This window comes from Stegastes partitus, unplaced genomic scaffold, assembly GCF_000690725.1.
Source record: "Stegastes partitus isolate 25-593 unplaced genomic scaffold, Stegastes_partitus-1.0.2 Scaffold1247, whole genome shotgun sequence".
Classification (NCBI taxonomy): Eukaryota; Metazoa; Chordata; class Actinopteri; family Pomacentridae; genus Stegastes; species Stegastes partitus.
The window spans coordinates 185,759-195,290 of record NW_007578978.1 but is presented as its reverse complement, the minus strand read 5'-3'; positions in this window follow the sequence as shown (position 1 = coordinate 195,290).

Below are 9,532 nucleotides of genomic sequence, written 5' to 3'. Positions count from 1 at the left end.
ATACCTGAGCAATAAAATAAATACGGCACGACACAAAAACATTATGCAGTGGAGCAAGTAAGCTGTTGGAGGACACATTCAGCATGGTGAAATAGCGTTGTAGAATTCATGTGCAGAGGGGTGTGAAAAACGCCTGGTTTGTAGGAGTTGTGAAGTAGTAAAGTATCTATGTCGCTATATTTTTCAGTGTTTGTAACATCTGTGGGCACTTGGAAAAATGTTGTACATGTTGAGTGCAGGTTTTATCAATTTGTAAAATTAATAATCAAGAAAATCCACTTTTGTTTTTTTCTTTCAAGATTTATGGCTTTACATCTTTGTTATACTGCATGAAAGACTTTGTTAGTTCTGACTACTTCTAGTCATAGTTGTGCTGTTTCAACGGAGGTGCAGGACTTTTTATTGCAGTAAAAAATGAGCCCACAGTGAGTAAAAATGTAACAGGAGCAAAATACGCAAAAGAAACCATTAAGGATTCAGAAGGTTAAAGAACTCCTTTACACCCCCTGTGCTAAGCTAACGTTACCAAACCGCTAATCAAACCAGTCTGACAAAAAAAAAAATAATAATAACGCTAACTGTACACAGTATATTACTATGAATTTGTAACTAAAAAATAACTACTGAATCACAAATTGTAATCCTTCACACAGCTTAAGTTGACTTAATTAGCAAGCCTTAATCATTTCCAAACTGATATTATTCCCATATTACGTTATTGAGGCAATCATGTTAGCAAAAAGTTGACTTTTTATACTTCCAGAGGACATGAAACACACTTTACCTCACCAAATATTTCACCTATGCTTTGCTCTCCACCAGTTTTGACATTATAGGCTGTTAATGTTTTGTCTATTATTACATTATTTTAGCTATTTAATCATCCACTGTGTTCACAAGCTAATTGCTAACGTTATTTGTTAGCTGTTTATTGTTGGGCAGTTAAAATCGGATGTAACAGAATTTTTTGTTGTTGTTGTTGTTGCTAAAAGTTGATAAACTCAACTTTTCAAACCTATTCCACTAAAACTGTAAAGTCATGGAATAGATAAGACGACTTTAAGATGCTAAAATGCGAAGAGAGAGCTGAATGGACACCTTGGTAGCAATTCTATGTGAGTTTGTTACTGCAAATCTCCTGTTGTTGTCTAATTATTATTATTATTATTTAAATTCAATAGTACAGCTTTTTTTTTTTTTTAAATACGTTAATGTAATGGACAAAAAATACAGTCTGGCAGCCAAGACAACTGGTAGATTCATCCTGACTCCAGAGGTATCGCTAATGTTAGCGTCCCTCAAAATTAAGGCCATAAATTCTCATGAAAATTATTTAGTTGCTGCTTTTCTGCCCCTGGACTTTTTTTTCCCCACAACTGCCACTGCCAGAACACTTAAGTTTTTCCATAACTGCTTATTTTCTGTTAAGCAACACCAGCAATCCCCTTCATAAATTCAGCCACAATGTAAAAAAAAAGAAAAAGTGCTGTTGACATCGTCATTTAAATGTTGACGATGCTTGTAATGTGTCACGTTTAAGGCCGTGATTTGATGATACACAGTCAGTGGTTTTGTTAAACGTTACCTTGCTTCCAACAGCTCATGCACCCACACTGTTAGATATGCGTATGACCGCACATACACTAATTGAATTACAGTAATTCGGGCAGCAGCTGACTCACTCTACTAACACACACACACACACACACACACACACCCCATGCCAGCCCCCACGCAGGGCCCCTTTGGCACCTTGACCACCTAACAGTAAGAAGGGATTAATAGGGACTGGCCAATCCAGTCCAGTCTCATGGTGTGTGAGCTTTATCACAGAACTAAGCTGATATTCCAGCTCAACACTGATAACTGCAATTTGACGGCTGTGCTGTGTTATGAAAGGAAATATTCCATTTGCATTATCACGCGTCTTTTTATACATTGTTAGTTGGGGAGCTTGCTCAGTGGATATCTCTATTTTGGAAGACGCTAGTTTATTAGATATTTAATCTCCAAACGGATTCATTTAAGGTAACGGTGCCTCCGACTGACACCCGGGCTGATTAAACTGACCTTCACTGTATGTGTCTTCCTGTGTGTGCCAAAGTGACAGTGGATGTGTGTGTCAGGGATCAGCTTAAAAGAAACACCAACCACTCGGGCCGTCTTGCTGTGGCCTAATATCCTGTTGACCCGAGTTAGACGGCAGACAGCCTTGAGACACTTAAATCCAGCCGTAACCCGGAGCAACACGCACATGTCCTGTAAGCTCACTTCACAGCTTGACTTGCCCAAGGACCAGGAACCCACCACGGCCTTCAGCCAAAAGCCTGCGCAGTCATACAGCCTCCTCTCCAAATGGAACACAACACTCAAACCACTGAAGCGCCACTTCACGTCATGTATTATTTACATCCTACATCTCCACACTGATTTAGTTCAAATTATTTTAAGCATTTTATATCTCAATGAAGCAGAGATACACAAGTCAACAGATTACAAGTCGAACGCGCGAGTTCGAAGGAGGATTAACACCGAATCCTATTTATCAATGTGTCTTATTAATCTTGTATTAGACATGCAGATCCTGATGGTCAAACTCTTGCCCTTCTCTTTCTATATTTATCTATTTTAATCTCTTTATAAAGCAGAAGGATTCCAATTACAAATAACCCAAGAGCCAATCCAATTGAACAACAGTTGGCAGTCCTGTGTTTAACGCTTAAAACCTTAAGAAAAGATTACAAGAAGGGCCATCGCGTGCATATTCGAGATGCAAAGACCTTAAATGCATCACTCTGAAACTATTTGCCTAAGTGTTTCTGTGAGAGTTGCACAACAGCCAATTAAATGCCGGTCGTTACTGTATGCTGCAGAGTAGTTCAAGGAAGCGGCTGTTAAACCGCTTCAAGCCAGCGCGTGTAAGAAATCTGTAGCCGAGCAGGGGTATGAAGATTAGGATTACTAGTGTTCAGGAAAACAGGCGGAACAACATAGTGTGTGTTGCACTGTCAAATAAATCTAAAACCTTTTTTTTTACCCCTGAAACATGTGTTCCAAAACTTTACGATAAAATCAATACGAGCTTCCTCTGCTGATGTGTTTCTTACTTGTGATCCAACACATGATGTTAGTGTCTGATCTTGTGTATGCACAGTTTGCAGCAGGTGCTTTTGAGGCTTAGCTCAGCCCTACCAAGCATGATCGATGAGTACGTTTCCATGTAAACACACGTATCCATACCACCCCTATGCAACACACACACACACACACACACACACACACAGGCGCGCACACACAAAGCTTGATTTTGAAGGGTCCTTAATCACAACTAAGCAATTGACTGATCAATGACAGATATGAGGAACAACTGTGGAATGTTAACAGGCCTGCCTTGGCTTTTATCAGTTTCTTTATTTTGGCCCATTTTCATCACAGATTATATTTCTCTCAGCGTTAACAGGCTCTGAGCCCCGCCGAGGTATTAATTAAAATCTAAATACTAAATATTGATTGATACGTTATCAGGGCATAGCAGTTGGTCTGCAGGCTATTGATCCAGCCTGTGATTTATTATCATATTTAAGAAAAATCATTTTGCGTGATTATACGAGGTAATGGATTTTTAGCGAGGGGTGTAATTCTTTTTTTTTTTTTTCTTTTCTGTATCACGTTTGTTATGTGGAAGGTGGAGCAGATTTCTCAATTGCATTCGGAGATCACTGATATCCTTGGCACTGCATCTCCCCCCCCACACCCTCCTCTTCCCTTTCGAAGCCCCCCACTCTGGCCTGTGAGGGACTAAAGCTTGTATAAGAGAACGATCCCCCCGCTCTTGTCATTGGGAATAATGGGTATTGGGATTACCTCTTTAATCACAACAAAGATTAACAGATGGTATGAGAACAGTTATTAGCAAACATCTTGCACTCATCAAATCAATAAGATGATTTGTAATCAGGCTGTCGGTGCGAGTGAAAAGGGAGCCGGGGCCGTTCCCAGTGAAAGATCCTGGCAATCAGAGGCTACTGTGTAGCAATTACCTCTCCACAAAATAGGTGCTCTTCCTCCACTGGCTGGCAGTCCTCCAAAACACACGCCAGACTGATAGCAACATAGGGCATTAACACGGCAAAACACAAAACACTGCATGGGTAACCTTGTATTTGATCAGGTGTTATGTTGCTCCGTGATTTCATTTCACTTTGTGCCTTTTAATTTGGGGGGGATCTGGCCTTGTACTTGAGGGGGAAAAATCTAAATGTTTACACATGCTGTCTCTCACTACAAAAGACCGTATAGCTCATTAGCGGGTTGCCATAAATAAGTCAGGCTCCGGACAAAGACGGAAGACTATAGAAACTGTACAGTGAAGGGTTCCCTGTGCAAATATTTCTCCCTGGAGACAGAGACGCTGGGAGAAAGTGAAAGGCTGAAGGTCTGTTGACACATCAGGGCATCCAGTACAGTGAAGTGAAGAACGGGAAATCTTCCCCTGAGCAGTCGCCACAAGCACACACAATTGTATAGGGAGTTTTTTTCTGTGTCTTTTTTAAAGTCATTTCAATGCAAATACCAATAAGAATATGGGTGGCATTTATTATACTGTTGTTTTGTGTGTGCTTGTGTATATATAAACATAATATCATGCACAAACTCATCATCTGCTTTCCTACCAGTTCCTTAAACAAAGAATAAAGTCAAGTAATAGCTGCTTTTAAAGCTTTTTGCAATCAACCTCACCTTGTTCGTATTGTTTGCCTCTTTGTAGTGCGACTAGCTAAGTCAAAGCTGATGCCACCGAAGATAGCGGTGGACTGAATGGGAACAGTCGTTTCAGGAGCAAAAAACGCAGAAAACACACACTTCTGACCTTAGCAAGATGTTGCATTTTGTTAAAACTGGATGGCTTTAAATATTTGAGGAACCTTGTGAATTCTTTCTGTCTTTTGTCTCATTTTGGATTGCACACTCACATGTTCTCACAGGCGTTCACACACACACACACACACACACACACACACACACACACACACACACACACTCGCACTTCTATTTGCAAACTAATCACAACGAAAGACACGCTATGGTAGCAGTTCACCTTATAAATTTATCAGTATGGGAATTTGCAATACTTTTGAATTGTAATGCAATAATTTATGCATGTCCCCTGTCTTGGCACACACACACACACCCACAAACACACACCTCTACACTGTAAGACAGTGTAGATATGCACTTACCAGGATTAAGCAAGGCAAATGGTGCCAAAACAATGACAGTATGAAGTAACTGATGCTGTTTAAAAATTCAAAGGCCCCTATTGAACAGACAATGTGGCACACATATCACTGGGCCACAGATCCCTGCAGCCCACTGGTCTGGCTGCTGACTGCTCTCATGCACATGCAAAGTCTCTCCCAGGCTCACCCAACCTCCCCCTCCCTCCCTCACCCTCCCTCACCACTACCACCACCCTTTCCAGCAACACATTAGGAGCGCTACACCTCCATGCAAATACAGTTAAACTGGCAGCGAAGATCACATTGCAGCTGTAAACTTTAAAATTGCTGTTAAGTTCATTGGACCTGGTTTAATTACTAAGACGTATAATAAAACACACGGAGACGTATACGCAAATAGCGACTTACAATCACATAACTGCACATGGAGACGTATAGGCAGCCCTCCACTCGCACACACACACACACACACACACACACACACAAACACATAAGCACACACACAGTCACTTGTCGAGTGGCTAATATCTTTCCAAGGTCAAACCTGACAAGGAATTCCAATGAGATTAAGTGTCATCAGTGCGGCTTTAGCCCTTTTCTGCTCATTGTTCTTGGAAATGGCATTAGAGCCACAGATGACCAAGGCCTTGGAGCAGTAAAACCCTCTTCCCTTCCTGTGTAGAGGGCCAAGTTGATGCAAGAGATATTTGATACAGGGCCTACAATTCAAAACTTCAAAGTGTAACAAATGCTCTTACACATTATATAACTATATCTAGACTAATATACTGATGTGCAAGTAATGCAGTTTTACACATATTTAACTGCAACAGATTTGGCTTTTATCATCATCAAAATCCTGAGTTTTTAATTCTGCATTTCAAATCCTTTAAGAGCTGCCAGCGTTAAAACTATTTTAGTGTTTTCAGATTCAATTTGGAGTTTTACGGTCCCACCAAAAGCAATATTCTGGGCTATAAAACAAATCACAGAAGTCTCAGTTTTGATGTACTCTATTCAGTAAATATGCTTATTTCCACACTCGGTTTGCTTTAATGAGCTGCATGCATATCTCCACATATTCTCACGAGGCAGCGTTCGAGTCTGGCAGATAATCTGAGTGTGTTTTTGTTTGTAGATTACTTGGAGCGGAGCGGCAGCCTCGTCAGCGTGTCAGACAGCATTTGGTGCGCCGCCGTTCACACTGAATTTGACACATAGTCCTTTGGTGGCAGCAATGAGCATTTTGTCATCTCCTCTCAAGTGCCAACTCGATGTCCAATTACGCCCCAGCTACTAATTTAATTACAGTAGCAGAAGAAATGGGTTGATTCAATTCATTTCAATTAAGCCTGATTGGACCAGTCAGATCAAATTTTACTCATCTCAGGTACGAGCTGCCTGTCACATTTTATCTCCGCTCGGCCTCAGTTGAAGCAAGATAAGCAGGTCCTGATATGATAGATACAAAAAAAAAAGAAAGAAAAGAAAATGATGGGTGTCTGAGTTCAGACTCAAATGCCTCCTAATCTCTGATTCTGTGATCAACGTGAGAGTAAAACACTCCGTTTTCTGAGGAGGATCACAGTCAGCTGCCACTTAGTACAGTCCCGGCTACAATAGTCATTACTTATGCATGATGTCCACAATTATGTATCAAGTTGTGTGTGGGTGTGTGTGTGTGTGTGTGTGTGTGTGTGTGTGTGTGTGTGTGTGTGTGTGTGTGTAGATGTGCATTGCAGAGCAAAGCTGGGAAAAGTGTCACGAAAGAAGAAGAGGAAGAAGAAAAAAGACCTCTCTTGTGTCGTGTCATCCAGACAGGTAATGGTGTTATTCTGATATTACACACACTGCAGCTGCTTCCTCCTTAAACAAAAAGACCCTTAATATAATACATAAATGTGTCCATGCCACAATGATCTTTACAAACAAGTCTAGTGATCTTAATTTACATTTAAAGAGAATGAATTCTTAAATCAAAAGTCACAAGAAGAATATGCAACCATATCATAATGACATGAACTACACGGGATAAAGGGGAAAAGCTGTGCAATTAATAGTTACTACATAAACTTAAGGCACAACCCCAATTAGTAGCACATGTCACCATAATCTGTATACATTATCATTTATAGTAACCTTATTGTGAGACTAGCACACATCATTGAAAGAATATTAAAATATGTACAAATACATATAGATATCAAATTCTGTGCTACCACAAAAGGTTAAAAAAAAGTGATTTCCTCATAATGAAGTACCTACTGATACACTTTCAATATCACTAAAAGCACCATAACAATGTTCAATAAAGATTTCTACTGAAACTATTAATAATAGAGTCAGTTAAACTAAACAATCATGTTTATTAGTAGCAAACTAAAATAATGTGTAATGCTGGGGGGGAATCAAGGGGTAGTCACATAACAGCAAGTTTTCTGAGTTCAATATTGATCTCAACATACAGTTTGAGACTATGAATTATTCTTAAAGTCACACAAAAGTTGAAACAAGGTAAAAACAATAATTATTAATACTATGGTAATTATAATAATAAAGCAGATAGAGTGTTGTGATTTGTCTTCACAGACACCATTATTAGGATCATCCACCGGCAGTAAAAAAGTTACATCTGCTCTGTGATTGGTGCAGATGCAGCCCCAGGAGTGTGCCATAGGCTGCCATAGGCTGCTACAGTAGCCTGCGGTGTGTGTAAACGCGTCTTGGCACCAGTTGCGGCGGCGCAAAGGCGTCTGATTGGACGTTGACGCACGGGACGATTTTTTTCTTTCTGTCTTTCAAGCTGCGCCACTTGAGCGCTCTGATCACATGCCTTCCAATCTACATATGAAATATCACCTCGCGTTTAAAGATATCCAGGATAACACTTTTCTTATGGTACAATGATGCAAATAAACACAAGAGTCATAAATTCCAACTCGGGGCGTCATTTACCTCTTGGTGTCTTCCTCCAGGCGGTCCGGCCTCCCGTCACGGTATCCGCAATGAAAGACAGATAGCCTCACGGCAGACTGCAGGCTGTGAGAGGAGAAGAGAGGAGGAGAGGAGAGGAGTTGTAACAGAAGTCTGCCGGTGCACTTTATGATGCAGAGAGGGCCAGAGCATAGAAGCCAAGTAGCCTTTTTTCTTACCTTGCGACACGGATCCAGAGGGGGTGAAATGGGTAAAAGAAAAAAAAAAAAACGGTTGTTTGGGTGATTACACGTTTTCTCCTCTCCCTCCTCTGCCACCCCTCCTTCTCACCACCGCCTCCCCCCACCACCACCACCACCTCGCCTCCTCCACCAGCACCGCTCTCCCCTCTCTCGGTGAATGGAGAGAGTGGCCCCGTTGTTACGAGCCTCTATGGGGCTCCAGCTATGCAGCAGGAAGGGGAAAAAAACAGCCCCGTGCGTAAAGGTTAAAGGACGAGGCGCATCCATGTATCCGCAGTGTCATAAAACACACGTAATTTTGTTTTTTTTTTTGCTTTTTCCCTGCAGTCAATGAAAGAGTAATGCATTGCTATTTGATGATTCCATAGGGAGCAGACTTTTTAAAAATTCAATCCACGATTATATCAGAGCACATCCTATAGAATTATGGGATTAAGGAGGCAGAATTGCACATTATGTATCAACTAAAATCAGACAGAAAAGCTTTATATGTGGGACAAAAATCACGCCAAATGAATCACTTCCACAAAAGCTGTATAGCAACCCTCTCTACGTGTGTGCGCGCGCGCGCGCGTGTGTTGTCTATACCGGATTAAATGGCACCTCGTCTTAAATGGCACCTCGCCTCGTTTCCCCTTTCCTTTCATCATCAGCAAAATAAAGATTAGGCCTACAGAGGAGATTGTGCAGTCTCGCCTTTAGAGGCGCAAGGGATCTTCATTCCTCCCGCCTTTGTGATGATATTGATGATGATGATGGCCAAGTGGACAGTTTGATTTTTGTGTGGCGAGCTAGTTATAAAGAATCAATATTATATCAAGGGGGTAACTTTGGTGATAAAGGACTTCAGCCACTGTGGCTATTCATCATAAGTCTGTAGCAAGCAGATAGGTCAAAAGAAATTATATTGCTCTAAAGAGTGTGTCTCCTTATCTCTCAGTACCAGGGGGAGTGGAGGACACGCCGATCGATACAGTAGCTGCCGTATACTCCTTGCAATTATCAATAGCTGATTTTGTCTTCCTGGGGGCTGCATCTATTAATACCAGATAATAACAGCCTTTTGGACATAACTTCAAAGGGGGGGGGGGATGATGGAAGGAGAAGGAGAGGGAG